Source organism: Gouania willdenowi, chromosome 8, assembly GCF_900634775.1.
Source record: "Gouania willdenowi chromosome 8, fGouWil2.1, whole genome shotgun sequence".
Lineage (NCBI taxonomy): Eukaryota > Metazoa > Chordata > Actinopteri > Blenniiformes > Gobiesocidae > Gouania > Gouania willdenowi.
In genome coordinates, this window is record NC_041051.1 from 21429606 (window position 1) to 21448463 (window position 18858).

The 18858-nt window shown below is 36.6% G+C and overlaps 2 protein-coding genes and 1 pseudogene across 4 annotated transcripts in view; 2 read left to right on the forward strand and 1 right to left on the reverse strand.

Moving 5' to 3' along the window:
* The window catches only part of stat3 (signal transducer and activator of transcription 3 (acute-phase response factor)), a 38940-nt gene extending 33288 nt beyond the window's left edge, over nucleotides 1–5652 (forward strand). The window contains exon 26 of the mRNA XM_028455507.1: nucleotides 5641–5652. The gene's annotated coding sequence lies outside the window, so the exon portion shown is untranslated. The remainder of the gene's footprint in view (nucleotides 1–5640) is intronic.
* Nucleotides 1–18858, forward strand: part of stat5a (signal transducer and activator of transcription 5a) — a 74918-nt gene that overhangs the window by 6737 nt on the left and 49323 nt on the right. The gene's annotated exons all lie outside the window — the stretch shown is intronic.
* Nucleotides 12624–12741, reverse strand: LOC114469106 (uncharacterized; annotated as a pseudogene).

The window sequence follows — 18858 nt, forward strand, 5'->3', positions numbered from 1 at the left end:
CCACCAGAGGTGTTTTACAAACCAGCCATAGAGGAGTGAGCGTGCAATGGTTGATCAGAAGCTGTGAGTAGGGAAAATAGCAAGGCTGATGGCGATATATAGAGATTCAAGATATATCAAGTTTTCTATTTTGGCGCTATAGAAAAGTACAATATCGCTATATATATATATATATATATATATATATATATATATATATATATATATATATATATATATTTTATATAGCTTATTTTGTTTAAAAAAAACTTGTTTTAGGAGTCGCTACTTCTCATAACGGCATTAAAAGCACAGTTAGATGTACGTTCTAACCCAGACCTTCCCCTAAACAAGCCACACTAAAGAACTCACTCACACATGCTGTCCTTTTATAGGAGAAAAAAGCCCAAAGTGGCACATTTTGGTAAACTGTTAATAAATGTGCCTGTGTGGAATTAAGCATCAGCAGATTTAACCCTGAATTGTCGCTCTGGTAACACTTAATTTGAATTAAAATTATCGGGTTTATATCACATATTGAGATATGGGGCAACTGTGGATCAGTGGTTGCGTGGGTCATCCAATAACGGAAGGGTTTTGGGTTCGAATCCCACTCCATCCAAGCGATTGCCATTGTGTCTTTGGGCAAGGCACTTTACCCACATTGCCGCGTATGAATGTGGTGTGTGAGGGAGTGCTGGTGGTGGTCGGAGGGACCGATGGCGCACTATGGCAGCCTTGCGTCTGTTGGTCTGCCCCCGGGTAGCTGTGGCAACAATAGTAGCTTACCACCACTGTGTGTGGGGTGAAAGAATAATGCACATCATGTCTATGAAAAAGTGCTATATAATATCCATTATTATTTATTATTATTATGAGTTTTAGTCCGTATCGCCCAGCCCTGTCTGGCCTTTTTTCTCCTTATGAACTTTGAGTGGCTGGATGTGAGCATCAGTTTTAATCTGAATGATCTTTCAGTGTAAAGTGGGTGTGTCACACTCACACATGCTCCCACCACGTATCCCAGAGCGTATTTTCCCAGTGAGCAAATCTATATATCAGAAATAGGACAAATAGAAGAAAGGACAAAGAGTTTTCTTTATATTCTCGCACTCCATTGGATTCGTGTATGATGTAGAATAAATAAAAGCAAACAAAGCTCAGGCTGTGTTTCTGCGGAAAGAGAACGGGAAATGCTGTTAAAAGAAAGTGATCAGGAAGCATGTGGTGACAACCTCCTCCCCCTTTCAGTTGGGCAAACGATAATCCACGGCTCACGTGACCATGAGCTTTTAGATTTCTCTGGGTTGCCAGTGCTCGTATCCATCTGTTGAGCAGTGTCGCTCACTGTGTGTATGTATGGCATCCACAGCCACTACTCTTGGTCTTTCACCATTCTACTCGAGACAAGTTTACATTTCCATCAGCTTATTACAATAGGGGACTATTTGCAATTGTAAATACCACATATTGTAGTCAATTACTTGTTTTGTTTTTGTCAAAGATTTTGATTATTAAAGGTATTAAAATGAGGCAATATCACAAAAACTATACAACTACTGTTGTTATATTATTAGTGAAACTTCTTCAAGATAACAAGATATTAGAGTTTTAAAGGGTTTGGACACATATTTAACTCCTGTATCTGGACATGTGTTGGTTAAGGTAGAGAATGCTTTGGCCGTAATGTGGTTTTCTTTAATCTGGGTCATTGAGGCCAGTCTGCCTGTGTATTACCGTATTATGCAGTGAGACATAGGCATTGTTTTTTTTCATCTTGATGTGTGTTGATGTAGCATATGTTAATATTTTTGAATGCTTCAAAACTTTATTATCATATGATGTGGGAAAGCCATTATGGAATAATCGTTTTCACCTTGACGCTATTTATTATTTATTTCCTTATCCTTACTAATCTCTTCGGTGCGGTTTTTCTTTCTTTGTCCACATCCATTTGCTTGACTTTCAAGGATTTCTTTCTTCCTCAGTGAATAGAATAATTTTGGAGGAAGGCATTAAATCCTTTTTGACGGACAAGGCGAGATAAGGTCTTATTATCTCAGAGACACAGCATGAAGAGTAAATTCCATTGACATACATGTAAAGCATGTAAGGCACTGACAATATCCAAAGTCCACGTCAAAATATGTTTGTTTTTGTGGCCAATTTTTATTTAATTTGAGGGAATTTTGTGAAACAATTTGAGCGAAATTGCAGGATCGTTTTTCTTGTTCTTTGTTATTTTTAGAAAATAACTGTCATCAAATGACATAAGCATGGGAAAACTGTGAGACCTGGTGAATATTGTGGAGTTTCATTGAATTTGTGTATTTGGAGGTGCTGAGATAGCTACAACTGCGTTAGTCGGTAATTTACACAATGATTGATGTTTCAGTCATACTTTCTCCTGCAAGCTGAGTTCAATACTCTGAAGGGCCAGATTTGGCCCCCGGGCTTTCACATGTAAGAAGTAATATATCAAAAAACAAGGAATGCCTTAATTCTTTTTTGCGGTGTTTCTTTTGTTGCATTCAGAGACCATTTGGAGGTTTAGGGTCTGGATCAAGGTTTGAACGGTTACTGGTTGACTTCTTCTCACTGCCCGTTTGAGCATTTTGACCAAGGGTACTTCAACTCTAACCTGGCAAGAGCCAGATATCGATATCTATATCGATCTGGGTCTGTGTCTGGTGAATCCTTTCGGAACCAGGGAGAGACATGATCAGAATGCTTGAAGCTGATTGAGCGAAGCACCTGTCCACCATGATTTGTTTTAGCCAATCACACGGTAACAAGTGATGATGTCATCATCGGCATGTGCCGTAGAAACGCTGTTACAATGCTTTGTTCAACGTCACATTATTATTGAACAAGTTATACTCGCCTTCATTTTATTTATTTATTTATTTTATTTTATTTAACCTGTTATGACAAAGACTGAATTGTGAGACTAGCTGCCCACAGATCTTGTTGTATTATCATCATTTCAATTTTAAATCAATCCATAAATTGTTTAAGTCAGTCTTTCCCAAACTTTTCACAGTCACATACCCCGATTTTAAATGGGGTCTTCTGAAAAGTCTAATTTATAACAATTAAAAAAAAGAAATACTGATTCAATTTTTTTTTTTTTAATGTTTTAATTAATTAACCACACACACACACACACACACACACACACACACACACACACACACACACACACACACACACACACCAATCTTAAACAACTACATTCTTTCAGTTTCTGAAATTTAAATGTAGTTATGTAGTTTAAACTTTATATGGTATATTGTGATATATATCATTATCATGATACAAAATAGTCCATATTGTGATACAGTATATGATTTTATTCCATATTGCTTTTCTTTATTGAGAGTTGTAACCAGTATAAAGACAGTTTTTTAGCTATTGTGCTGCTTCTGGACTTGTGGTTGTCACATGCTCTTGGGCATTCAGAATATTTTTTTTTTTTTTTCTGTTTTCAAACCCAAAACCAACCAACAAAGAAACAAAAAAACAACACTTAACAGCAAAAATGGAAATGGAAACAGCAGCATATCAATTTGAATAAACCCTTTTCCCTTTAAATTGACTGTTGTAGTTCATACTGTATGTCTTTAACACTATTGCATATCAAAAATAAATAACAGCAAAATTCTAATTGAAATTAAATTATACATCCAAACAAATACATGTAAGAGAGAGAGAGAGAGATTTCATTTTGAATACTGGAGACTTTTGAGTATGAATTCCTCAATAAGAATCACTTTTTGAAAAAGAGAAAAACAACCTAGATTGACGTCTAATCTATGTCATGTTCACCTGTTGCTCTGCCTCTTCCTGTCTCATTCATGTCATCTTTCTGCATGGCATGGAAAACATAGAGCAATATTGCATCACTGATGGCAGTTTTGGCACTATAGACTGAAGCTACATTGAGGCTATATACCTGTTTATTTAGGTTTTGGCATATACACGACAGTTTCTGTATGCAGCATACATTTATCACTTGCCTGAATACAGCCACACTGCAAGTCAATTATGCCAGTTATTATTTTCAATCTATTTGAAGCTACAATGTTTTCTATCTTCATGAAATAAAGTTTCGATCTCCATTTTCAAACACATTTTAAACTTCTTTTAACAGTTGCTTCATTGTCTTCTGTTGAACTTTTAGTAAATTAATTTTTTTTAATATTGCCCCTGTGTCTCGCGTTGGTCTAAAGTACAGTTGTCCTTTTTGTTGCACTTTATTATGCAGTCCAAGCCAAACAAAACAGTCTTAGTTTGTAGCTCTGCCTCTAAAACTTTGGAGTGATGTTTAAAAAAGGCAGAAGTGAGTACATTTTATAAACACATCATCCAAGCTGTTTACCAGCTTGGACTTAATGTTGTATATTTTTTAAAATTCATCTTTTATTTTGAATCTTTATGTTCAGCTTCACTGTATTTAAAAAAAAAATAATTGGGCTCGTGTTTACAGGGAGTCCTGTTCACAAGCCAAAACTTCCAAAATGTAGTAATCTGTCCTCATATGCCTAGTAACCCGAGGCTGAGCAACAGGAATGAGATTCAACATGTCGACTCCTTTTAGCCGATGGGGTTGTGACCTGTCAGTGACTAGGTCACAACTTAGCCTCAGAGGTGAAAATAGGCAGGCTTGTTTGATTAGGTAAACCATACTATAAGAAGCCTATGCATGCAGGTTGCACACTAAATCTGAAGCAGATAAAAAAGGATAATTTGGAGACGGTGTGTTAGCAGGTGAAGCATCACATAGGTGGTCAACAGTAGCTAAATGCTGTCATAGCTTATTGCATGTATACATTGAATCCATCTCCAGCTCTGGTAGTAAATGCCTCTCGAGAAATAAGCATGTTATGAACTTGTTTTTGCAGCAAATCATTAATTATTGGTACACGGCGTTAAATGTTAAAACTAATTAATTTCATTTGTATTCAGGATTTATCAATCAGCAATGGCATTACCTGGCTGTTATCGCTGTTTAGTTTTACCTGATTTCTCGCTTGCCCATGTTGCCGCTGCCCTATAACTATTGACTGTTTAAATTTGAATATTGCTTTTTTTTTTTGTAACGTTTTGTGCGGTGCATTATTTCCTCCTTAGTTTCTTATACCCCGTCACAAAATGTGGAAGGGGGATATAGGTTTGAGTTCCGTCCGTCCATCCGAGTTAAGTCAGAAACCGTTTAAGCTACGATAACCAAATTTGATGTCTGGCTTCAGGGTTTCAATACCTTGATGGAGTTTGAAAATGAGAAGCGCGCAATTATTTGTTCCGGAGTTATTACCCATGTTCCGTTTTTTTTTTTTTTTTTTTAAGTCTGTTTGAGGTATCTTCAAAGGGGACAGCTTTTCTTAGAAAAGGTTTAAGATAGTAATTTTATATATTGATGTGATCATATTTTCTTATTTATACATCTAAGTTAGATTTAGGACATTTAGGAAAAAGTTGTGATATTTATTTCCATTTGGCGTATTTCGTTGGAAATATCTAAGTGTGACTGCTCTCTATGGGTTGAAACCCAGCTAATTCAGTCAAGTTTTTCTATTGGTTGAGACTGGTGGTTTGTGACGTTTTGGTGGCTTCTGATGTCATTAGCCACCACTGTTGGCTCCACCCCTCCGATATAAGAACTGGCATCTGTTGAATCAACAATCTGTGGTGAGTCAGTTGGATTCAGAGAATTGCAGGTAGAGAGGTATCGTGAGCATTGAGTAGTTTAGCCTGTACATTATTATTTAATGTATACAAGAATGTGGTCAAGTTAAACGTTTTACTTTTCTTTTCTTTCATATTGTGTATTTTTGAAAGATAAGTGTCAAATTATTTCATATTATTTTCCTATTTTTAATTGATTTATTCTTTGAAGCATTCATATTAATTTATGTAATTGCAATACTTTAATTTTAGTGAGGTCAGTACACACTCAAAGCCATAAATGCAATGCTACTAATAATTGGCATAACAATTTATTTCGGTGGTTTGTTTTTCGGCCTGGGATTTCTCGTTTTCCTTCAAGAATTTTCATTTCGGTGCATATTAGCATAGCATAGATTGTTCTTTGGAAATTTTATAGTATAGCCTGGCTGTGTTTTAACTGCTAAAGAAGCCCCGCCCTTAATCAAGGCATTTTTTTTAAAATTTGGAACCTAGACGCACATTAGCCAAAACCTCATAGTTTAGTTACTCTTTAAGTTTTGGCAGTAATAAATAATATTGTAACCTTTATTCATCACCGTAGTGAAATTGTTCTCTGCATTTTTACTCATTTTTCCGAGGGGGTAGCAACTGCAGGCGCCCGGGAAGGAGTTAGTTAGACAGACAACCTGCCCATACATGTTTCTTTTTTTGTTACAACCACTCCATAAGGCTTGAAATTTTATAATTATATGATCATACAGTATATGCAACCTTTCCCATTCCCCCTCTGTAACCTGAGAGGAGCTCACAGGAGTGCATTTGATATTCATCTGAATCGTTTGGAAATATGTTTAGCTGTATAGAAGGAGGACGGACATGATGCAGATATCCCCATGGTGATTCATAAACAAACCTCCTGTGTCCTAGTACATGGTCACGGACAAACACATTAATCGTGTTTGTTAAGGGCTGTGTGTCGTTTTCTGTCAGTAAGAAAAACATACTCGCAATAAACAGGTTAGTTTAGGTCTCACGATATAGAGATCTAGAATGAGGTGGGTTTGGAAGAACAACTGTCTGTGTTTGTAGGGGCACCCAATCAAATGAAAGTATGTGAAATGATCACCTCTGCATTGATGTGTATGGGATATATCATGCAGTAACATCACTCGTAGTTTCCCACAGTTAGTCACGTACAGTATGCACCTAAGCACCTTCACCTGCCTCATTGTGCTTTCTGTATTATTGACCTTTGCTTGTTTGTTTGTGTGTGCTGGACCTTAGCTGACATGTGTGTGACACTCACGTTTTGGTTCTTTAGACTGAGGTCACTAATGCTCCCTTGTGTCATGGTAAAGGACTAACATCCGTGTAAGATTACTCGAAGGGGCCACTTGAATAATCTCATGACTATGAGGACATCAGAATAACCAGGGGGCTTTTGTGTCACGTAAAATGTGCGTGCCGGTGTCATCCTGTCTTTTAGGATGAAAAAAAATGTTTGAAAATGCTGATTAGTAGAAGGCAAAGCTGTGCGTAAAACTAACCCGAGTTCCAGCAAGTTCATTTTCTCTTCTTTTTTTTTTTTTTTTTAATATGTTATGGTTTCATTCATTCAGACAACTTTTTTCAGGAAATTTACTTTCATCTCCGACTGCCGACTGTCAGTCTTCCTCAGAGGCATCTACTGATCACTTTCTTTCTGAGCATGGTCAATTTTAATTCTCTCAGGCTGGCCACGCCCCCTGTCAGCTGATGGTCTCTGGAGAAGACAGTTCCAGGTGTGGGAGAATAAAAATGTTCCTTCATACTTGTTGAAAGCTCCAATTCCTGATCTCGATGGCTTCTTAAGGACTCATCAAAGTGATCATTAGATACATCTGAGGAACACTGGCAGTCGGCAGTCGAAACACGTCTGGAGATTAAAGTAAATTACATGAAAAATGAAACCTCAACATATTAAACTAACTCTAGTTCTCTGGGTTGAGGCATTGGTGCCATACCATTAGGGATGGGAATCTTTAGGCATCTCAACATTCAACTTGATTCGGAATGGGTAGATGCATATTTTCACAGCATTTCTTTGTTTCTGTGGTCTATCTTGGCTCTAAATTGTGCAGCAGAGCTCGAAAGTCCTGGTTTTCTACCACTGACATATGAGAAGGAACTGATGTTGAAAATGAAATAAATCAATACAATCTACAGTAATGACACTATTTCTAAGCTACTGCTCTTAAAGTTACAGTTTACTATACAAATAGTTTTTCACAATGAATTTTATACAAAGTTTAATAAACATTAGAGATATCAACATGCGTTTTTTTTAAAAAAAACCTTCAAACTGTTTATTTGTCCCATTTTTCCTGGTTCAACTTGAATCATATTTGTTACTGTGCACATTTTTTTAGGATTATGCTGCTAACCTAGAAGATATGTGAAATTCTTATACCTGGCAGATTCTTATTTTTTATTTGCATTGTGATTGAAATTGGAAAGGACTAATCTGCTCTCCCCCATGGTGACTTCTTTCACTCCTTTCTCCGCAATTCTCTTTAAAAAGTTGTTTGTTTCCCAAAAATACATTGAGCTCCAGAAGCATAAAGAACACCTACAGAGTTTTTCTGTTGTAATGATAGCTGAATAACATCCCTATTTTCCCCTGTTGTTGTTGGGACAATAAACCCCTTATTTCTGAAAGGTAATAACGTATCTAAAATTTAAGATTTGTTTACGAAAGGACAAATTGTGTGCAAGCAAATAACAAGTTCAAGCAATGCATACAGCAATTAATAAAAATATCAGATTCTGTAACACATGTTATTCTAGTCAAGTGGTCTATCTACACAAAGTAATGAGCATTTAATAAGAATTCAATGAATTCAGTTTAGTTTTGACTGCAGCCAACAGGCTTTGTTTAAAATATTTATTTTTGGTTTCTTTGCTGTGATATTTTGGCAGGAAAAATATAAAAAATTAACCAAATATTGCCATATTTTTCTTGATGTAGTATGGAACAGACATATATACCTGTATATATTTAAGTTTTTTAGCAATCAAACTACAAACCAATTCAAACCAAGGCCTTGGGAGAGTGTACAGTATCTATATTTACAACGGGTAATCAAAAGAGGATGTATGCAGGGATGGATGGATGATGTCTGCTGTAGTTAGTATTGTGGTGATGAGGTGTGTTTGATATTCAAACCTTTTGATCAAAAGCATTGCTTCTCTAACATTTGATTGGATTGATTTGGATACTTTTGCACAAAAGCTGTGCTAACTTAAATCCTGTCTCACTTGCACAATCCTGTTTAACTGTATGCAGCCACTCTGTTGGCTTTTGTTTGTGTGTGTTTAGGCTGCTCTGCCTCCCTTTGAACACACTCAGATGTTTTCTGACATTAGAGTAAAGATAAAGATAACCCCTTATGGCTTTAGTTAATATTTTTAAGGATTATTAAACAAAAGTCTTGCATTTCCTATCAAGTAGAGTTTTTTTCGATTGGAATTTTAAAATTGAAAGATGTGGACGAGGATACTGTACTTCTCAGTTTGCTCCGTTCATCCTCCAGTGTTATTTATTATTGCTTCTGACTAAATTAAAACAAGGATTCAGGATTTGTAAAAGACCATTAATGGAAATGAACAAGAAGTTGCCTCTGGAACATCAGCTGCAGAATAGACTTATTTCAACAATGAAACAGAAACTGGTCAGTTTATAAAATACAGCTCAACTTATTTTTTTAAGCTTTGCTCTCTTTTTGTCATCAATTCTTTTACTGTGATTACAAGTACTCACGTTATTGTATTTAAGTTGCTTTTGTGGGTATTGTATTCTTTTGTGTATTTTTCAAAATCAGTAATTTTACTTGTACTTAAGTACATTTTAAATTAAGTAAAGTAATTTGTTACATTTCTACACCCAACCGTTACTGAGTAAAATATTATTTTTTGTTTTAAAATGTTCAAAGGGCATTGTGAAACTACAAAAAAATGAAGTGACCAGACAACAATCAAATGCATCACATCATAGTCGACCAACCAGATTAAACGTAATGCACAGTGCCATAACAGTTATTTTCTCAGTTTTATAGTTCATAAATTTAGCTATAATAAGTCTGAGATTTTTTAAATTTTGGTGTTATTTTCTTTAAAAAATAATTTAACATTATAACAAACCTTTTATTTTATACAGATGCCTTTGTGGAAAATAAATTAAGTTCCAATTGAGCAAGATTTGGTCTCTTCCTTTTTAAGTTTATAAATGGGATGTTTACTGTACGCAAGGGAACCGTGGCAAGATTTATTACCAAAAATAAATTACTATTTAAATAGAGCACTATTTAATTGAACTACTTTTTATTTGTACTTGAGTATTTTACATATGACTTACTAGAACTTGTACCGGTACTTGAGTACAATTTCAATCAAGTAACATTACTTTTAGTAGGACATATCAGTACTCTTTACACCTCTGTAGATAAAGAAGCTGAAAGTAACTTCAGCCTCCCTCAGAGTCGTCTGTTATGAAATGGTGCTGTGTGCTTGGTACTTTGGGTCAAAGACCTCTGTGGGGCAAAGGTGGGGTTGACCTTTACTGACAGCTCTGACGCTGCCATGAAGGGAAGGGAGACGTGGTAAGGGGAGCAGCGCTGCAGAGGGGGATGGGTTCGCGGCTCTGGTGACTGGGTTAGACACCGCGTGTGAGAAACTGCAGCTAACTGACCTCTTGCTCATGACAAGCTGGAGAAGATCAAAGGGCAGAGCTCTCAAAAGCTGCCTGCACTAGTGTTTACAGGAGCACCAACATTAAAGCAAGTTAAAGAGGGGAGAGTTTAACTTAGAAGTTAACATTTGGCAAATAAATGAGACATTAGCGGACGAGAAGTTTAGGAAACTGATTAAAAACCAATGGTGACAGATGGGTTCCCCTGCAAACGAGACACTTTGGAGCGGATTCACTAAAGGTTTAGGGGTATTAAAACGTGTGCAAACATCACTCCACGTGCTAATAAGCCGTACAAAACCCAGGGAATCAAGAGTGCGCGACTGCTGCACGTCGCAATGTGCCCTCATTCCATTTAGCGTGTTTCCCTCTAATGAATATGTATAGTAGGCGGAGCTCACAAGGGGAGCATAAATATGGGAGAAGGACATGCAAATAAATTAATGCAGTGAGCACAATGCAATTCATCAAATCTGGAACTGTTTTTGCACACGAAAATAGAACGACAAGCAGGTGCATACACACACACAGAGATCCGCTGCAGTTAATTAAAATAAAACAATAGTCAATGTTAACATCCACTGAATGAGAAAATAAAGTATGTGTGAGGGAGAGAACAGCTGGATGCCGGCTTGTGGAGTCCGATACGTGTGTCTGCTGCGGTGCAGATCCAGAGGATGCTGTGCGCGGACCTACATGGATGTCGCGTTGGATGCACAGCTTCAGTGAGCTTCTGTGTCTTTTTCTCCATGTTTTGACCGTCAAACTCTCGTGTCGCGTTGACGTCAAGCCAGATTCAGCTGATCAGATGTGTAATTTGCGCAGTGATGGCGCAATGTTCACACATGAGAGTGTGCGTGACACAGCGCTGCTCAGACCTGCTGGATGATGGTCAATAGATCATCTTCAAATGGTGCAGACTGATTGACAGATTGTTGCTGCATTAACTCAGATCAATGGCAGATTAATAGGATGGTTTCTGTCCAAATCTGCCTGTTTTTCATGGACTGATCAGAGCAAAGATTTTTATTTGTGTATTTAGTTTTCTGCATTATTACATTTTTTAAGTTTAAGTTTGTGCAGCAGACAGAGAAGTCCATCTGCCTCCAATTTAACTTCCTCAAATGTCATTGTGTGCTTCTGTCCACATTGAAATGCTCATTTAAATAGGGCATTATTTCAGATCTTAGTGAATCCGCCCCTTTGTGTTTTCTGATATTGTCAGACTGGTTTGAAGATGTTGAAACTATACACAACCCATATTTGCTTTTCTTCCTAACCACACACAAACTGCCTAGTCTGGCTCTGTCAATGAATTGATAACCTATGAATCAAATGGTTTGGGTGCAGCTCGGGAAATAATTTCCCAAGTTAATGTGGTTTGCATATGTTTCCCCTCTGCTAATGAAAAGCATTGATTTGACTGTCTAACCAATCGTTCTTGTGAGTACTCTGGTTACGCAGTCCACAGTCCTCTCAGGCGGCTCGCCATGCAATCAAAGTCCACACCAGGCAGGCCTATGCAGTAAGCTCCCGTTCTTATGTGTCAGCTGGGAAATCTCACTCAAAAAGTGTAAAGAAAGAAAAAATCATTGGAAAAAAACAAATCACAATTTTAGAATGAGTAAAAAAAAAAAAAGGTGTGTTGTGTGCCAGAATCAACAAACAAGCAGCTTATCCTAGGGCTGGACGATATGCCTTGAAAATGTATCACAATTTAAATGTTTCATATCAGTCAATATCAATAATTATTGATTAGTTTTTTTTTTTTTAACTTATTCAAAATAAGACCATAAGAAAAAAAGGCAGAATTTAAATGCTTTTATTTTAAACATAATCTTGAACATTTAAAAATAACACGTAGCTACAGCGTCAACGTGACACAGAAACATAAATCTCACCTGAGAGCGTTTTCACTCTGTGTTCCGTCTTAAATTCTGCTTAGAAGAGGGACACTCTGGCCCGTTTCCAGACAAACAAGCACTAATAATAATAAGTGATTTTATATTGCACTTCATAGACACTTAAAGCGCTTTACAGAATTAAGGCATTATTCTTTCATGCCACACTTAGTGGTGGTAAGCTGCTATCGTTGTCACAGCTGCCCTGGGGCAGACTGACAGAAGCGAGGCTGCCATAGTGCGCCATCGGCCCCTCCGACCAACACCAACACTCACACACTACATTCATAGTGTGAAGTGTCTTGCCCAAGGACACAATGACAGATACCACTGGAGATACTGCCACCCCACTGTGGCACCTGGAATTCTCAGTGGTCTCCCATCCAACTACTAACCAGGCCTAGACCTGCTTAGCTTCAGAGATCTAATGAGATCGAGCAATGACAGGCTGGTATGGCCACTGACCGTGGTGCTTGCTTGGGTCATCATATCAAGTGGTGAAAAATGAAACCGCTGTACACAGCTACTTTTGAAAGTCTACAGCTGTTCCTCTGCTTACATCCCCCAGATTGCCTTGCGGTTCTGGGTTGGGGGTTTCTTTCCACCGGAATTCAATGAAGCTATTGGACATTATATTGCACATGTCTTGGTATTCATCACATCTTTATTGTGATGTATATTCTTATTGTTTTATCACCCAGGCCTAGCTAATCCATCCAAGGAAATGCTCTAATATTGTTTAGTCATCATTAACCATTCGATCGATAATGACCTGTCTTTCATCGTCACTAATAGAAGTGACACAAATTACTGTAGCTTAGTGTGTTCTTTGTTCAAGATAGCAGATGCAATTGTGCTAGCTACATCACAGAGCTAAGGAAGTCTGCCTTTAGGTATTTTTTCAGCTTTTTTGTCTTCCAGCTTGTTTCTTGTTGGCTAGGTAAATTCAGAACAACATTTTGTTGAGCTGGAGTTACTACAAAGACTAAACTGCCTGCAGCTCAAGCTAATTCTGCTATGTATGTAGTAGCCTGTTTTTTTTTCTCTCCCAGTAAAAGCAGGGCTGCCAACTCTTTTAGTGCTAGATAACTTTTGGTCAAGTATGAATTAGCGTAAAAGGGGTATAGTCACATAATATTGAAAATAGTCATGAGAATGTAGGTAATCGTAAACATAGCTCAATTTTGAGTCAGACATTAATGTCTCTCTCAAAATTACCTTATCTCTGTAAAGGTGTTGTGTGATTTCATTCATATATTACAGAGTGCTTGAAAAAAAAGAAAAAAAGCGTCAAATGTTGCCACTACCATTTGAGTTGAGAGACCATGAGAGAAGCAAGGGATTCTGGGGTTTGTTGTTTCTTTGTTTATCAGTTTTAAAAGATGGTGTTAAGGAGTCTGAATGATTGTGGGATCTAGCATTAAATGAGCTAAAATGGATCGGTTCCTTCATGGTTTGTGTCAATAGTTATTATTCATATGTCTATACTTATGCACCTTAAACATCTTTTCTGCTAACATCTAATTTTAAACTGCCTGTTTTGTTGTTAAGTTTCCTCTGAAATCCTTTTTTATCCACTGAAATGATACCACACCATTCTACCATTCTTTAAGCTTTCGACAGAAGTTTCATTTCCTTCTTCTCCTCCTTACAAGTTAAATAACTTCAGCATTGTGGAAGTCTAGAGGCCCCGTTCAAAACAACACCCATCTAGATTCTCATCACAACTCGTCACAGCCCGCCCCGAGTAAGAATAAGATGCATGTTTCCCCTCACCCTTCACCCCCTGGGTCTGCTTTATTACATGCTGGGTCGGCAGGATGTTTGTCCACTTGTCAGTCGCTATTTACCATGCTGTTTGGGACAATAAGGCCAGAGCTGGAGGAATGGGGTCAAACCATAGAGGTATGTGGTGAGGACTTATGGGAAGGATCAAACTGTGTCAGAGGTTTTTAAAATGAAACAAAACCGAAACCCTCTATTTTTCCATGCAGGCATGACAGCGGTATTGGTATTTGTAATGTTTTAAAGTTGCATTATACCTGTGTGTGGAGTGTTGTAGAGATTTAAGGACTATATATGTGGAAAGGTTGTTTCAAATATTTGTGGTATTACTGATTAACCAGCCTGTAGATGATGATGAACAGGTCTGCAACTAATAATAATGTTCTACTATTGATTAAAAGTAATCAATCACAATTGTTATTATTACAATAATAATAATGCATCAATTTTATATAACGCTTTCTCATAGACACTCAAAGTCGCTTTACAGAATTAAGGAATTCTAAATGTTTGTGCAGCAGACAGAAGTCCATCTGCCTCCAATTTAACTTCCTCAAATGTCTGTGTGTTCTGTGCGCCTCACCTCGCCACGTTGAATGTGCAAAACGCTCATTTAAATAGGGCGGCCTCCACCACTTCTGCATGCACGCTAATCATTACTGCAATCTTAGTGACTTCCTCTCAGCAGGTGAGGAAACTGCATCACCAAAGGATTTAGGGACGTACCTCGTTTACCACCCTTTATTTCAGATCTTTGTGAATCTGGCCCCTAGTGTTTAAGCTCTAATTGCACCAAATTTTGCACATACAATCTCCAGACTCTATCCACAGATTCCCTGAATAGCACTGAAACACATGGGCTGGGCCCGGCCCCGCCCATTACTATTACAACGCTGCAAATGGCACGTTGGCCTGTGTCCTGATGCTCATCCCAAGCCCGTCATCCTTCGTGATGTACTTCCATGGGCTCCGCAAAACCTGAGGACAGAGTCACGTGGGAAGGCCTGGCCCCCTTTCATAACTGTTCTAGTTATTATTATTATTATTATTATTATTATTATTATTATTATTATATTTTTAAAGCAGATATTCCGGACTGCTATTTGAACTCATCTGCTTAAATCTTCAGACCTGTGAAAGTTACCCTGTTGTACACTAACAGCAATATTTCTAACAGTCAATGTATTTTTTAAGCAAAATATTGTGATCACAATAAAAAAGAATAATAGTAGTAGGTACAATCGTAGGCATGAGAAAAGCTGACCCATTTATTAACCAATGGGTTACAGAAAATGTAACCTTAAATATAAGAATATTCTAATATACAGTAAAATAAACAATAAAATAAATTACAAGACCCTGAAATATAACCTAAATAAATCTCATTAAATATATATATATATATACATAATATTTAATGTTTTAAAATAATCTAATTCAAAGAAATATGAATAATTCATTTTTTTATGATAATAAACGGAAGAAATTGTGACCATTACCTTATAGTTTAATTTTAGAAGATACAGATACACTTCATACAGGTGCTGGACCTTGGTAAGGACACCTGAGTCCCTCTACCATTCTGACATTTTCTTTAAAATAATATAAAAGATTACACTACCTTCCTTTACATTAATACCTTTGTAGTTGGAGTAAAATTTTAAACATACAGTAGAATACATTACAGAAAATAAAGAACATCTTAAAACATGAATTAGTCTGTAGAAACTTAATAAATAGCAGATATTCAATATTGAAGCAGTGTAATTTATCATTTGTTTATCATAACAACCCTGGATCAACCTGTCACTGTGAATGTTCATGGACATAATATTTTCATTTAAATGTTCACCTGCGCTACTCATCAATGCACTACTGCACTATTATTATTATTATTGTATTTTTATTTTATTTCGTTATTATTATTATTATTATTATTATTATTATTATTATTATTATTATTATCTTGTTATTTTATTTAGTTTGCACATATTAGTCTAACTACTCTTATATTTATGTTTATACTTTTTTTTTTTTTTCTTTATTCTAGTTGATTGTTATTATTTAATGTTACACTATCTGAGAGAGCACAGGTCACCAAGACAAATTCCTCGTGTGTATTCATACACTCTTGGTCAATAAAGTTGATTCTGATTCTGATTTATAGCAAAATGACAGCAATGCCCACAGCAGAGATGTTGTCAGATCTTTTAAATGCAACACAAGAAGTAAGGGCTGTCTTCTCTTCAAATGGCTCTGGATAGGTTTTCCTATATTGTGACACTGTAGTGTTACTGCATGACATAATGCAAAACTTGGCTAATGATGCTTGCAGTTGTGCTTGGAGAAAGGGAAAACACAATCTAAAGTTTATATATTTAGAAAACCACGCTTGTATTGCAGTTCCCCATCCACAGTTGTCAACAAGCATTTTCATTATAATGCCTGCGGAAAAAGTCCTAGAATAACACAAAGTTATTTATTTATTTATTTTGATAATGAAATTGTTGTTTTATAATCACCTTATATATGCTAACAGAAAATAATTTGTGGTGATTTCCTATAAAAAAATCCTCTGATTTCTAAATTACACTTTATGAGAACTTTGTGAACTTTATGAGTAAGTTTCTCAGGATTGATCTGAAAATGCAATAGTTTGATACAAAACAGCTGTGAGCGCTAATACTAATTGTGATACCTTCTACTCTGACAGACTAGCAATAAAAACTCAAAAGAATTTAACTATAAAAAGAGGATTTGGGGAATTCCCTGACAAAGAAGTTAAAGTAGTGTTTTTATAGGCAGGGGACTGAGCTGAGCCCAAAGAATCCCTCTGTTTTTGTGCCAGGTACTAATTCTGTTTGGTCTCCACGGAGGCTCGTGATAGAAGCAAAGTAAAAAAACAGCTAACTGATATCAAGGGTGCCGCCTGGAAGGCTCTGACTCAGAACAATAGCGTCAGTGGCTGCCACTCATAATGCAGTATTCTGCAGAAAAAGACTATTTTAGTTTGAAGCATAAAAAAAATTCTACCTAAATCGCCGCTTCAGCCAAAGTCTCACTCTGAACTGAGTTCAAAACTTGAGAGCTTGTACTACTATTACTACTACTATAACATACAGGGAAAGATTATAAACTATGGGTGGGAACCTCTGAGTACCTCACGATACAATACGCGATACAAAGCTCACAATAACGATTATCTCACGATATGACGATACTGCGATTATCAATATATTGGTCAGAAATCAATCTACGATAATTAGGGATGTAACGATTAATCGTAAGGCAGTTAAAAATCGATTCATAGGTGTCACGGTACACATCGATGCTCTGAAAATTGAATCGCTGTACTTTTTTTAAACAGCAGAGGGCGCTATATATTTATCCCTTCTCTCGTCCATAAGTGTCGGCAGCGGGCGACATCTCTTACTACTCTCTTTCTGGCCGCCTTATACTGTTAAATATGTTCATAAATGATTCCTTACCCCTTTAGCACCAAAAGAATATCTGTGATATTACGTGAATATCTGTAAAAGTCACGTTTTTCTGCTAGCATAGCATCTCTTCTTCACTGCACTTAGCTGCATGCCAACCGACCACTGGGTTACCAGCGCCCTCTGCTGGTCCAAACTAATATCTGACGTAAAAACAGTTCAATTACTTTTATTTTTTTTAAGTCCAATTGGTAAGGCACAAAATACATTTTCAGTTGCACATTTAAAAAGAAAAATAACTATTATGCAGTTTTGCATTGTTTACTATAGAACCAGAATTTAAATTAATAGGCTTCTTCTTCATTTGTATTATTTATTTATTTCATTCAAGATGTTTAGTTAAATTGCATTGTTTTGAATAGTTTATCAATGGATTATTTTGACAATGAAAAATAAAAGGAAAATAGTACAGTATTTTCTAGTTTTATCCCCAAAAAATAAAGAAATATTTTTCAGTCATTTTTCCACAGTCTTATTTTGTAAAATAAATCGTGAGAGAATCATATCGTGAACCCAGTATCGTGAATCGAATCGTATCGGGAGTTGAGTGAATCGTTACATCCCTAACGATAATCTATGACATAACAAAAAAAAAAAAATTACGTGAAAAAATACAATTTTTATTCTATATCTCTGAAAGACAATAAATTGAAAAAGTGTGATGAAAAGTGACACTATTTCAGTGCAACATTTCTGTAAATAAGTGTCAACATACCAGTGTAAACGAATATGCATCTCCAATAGTGCATTCTGTAAACCAAAAATAGGGTCTTTCTTACCAGTGACACCATTATAGTGCAATATTCCAGTAAACAATATATTGGTTCCTTCAACAAACAGTGACAAATTTTCAGTGAAGACCTACCTGCAAATTTTAGTGAAAAAGCAGAAAAGGTTTAAAAAAAAAAAAAAAAATTGATACTTAGCGTGAGCATATCGATAATTGACACTGCAAAAAAATATTGCGATTTGTCGCCGTAATGAGATATTGTCAAACGGTGATAATTTCACCACATATTTATAACTTAATGCGCACCTTATGTAAATAAGGCAAAGCAAAACAAAAGCACATGGGGAAGAGCGTGAGGCTGGTACGTTGCACGCTCCATTGGCGCCACAGGCAGAATTTGAGAAGAATCTGATGCTCTGTACAAACAAATCCAGCCTCAAATGGACTCACTCAGTGTGTTCATTTGTGCCAGTCCCAAGCCTGGATAAGTGGAGAACGACGCCTTTGGTGTAAAACCCACCTGTTTCCTGTGTCTCTTCTCTGTGGTAGTATGTTGGATGTACATGACAT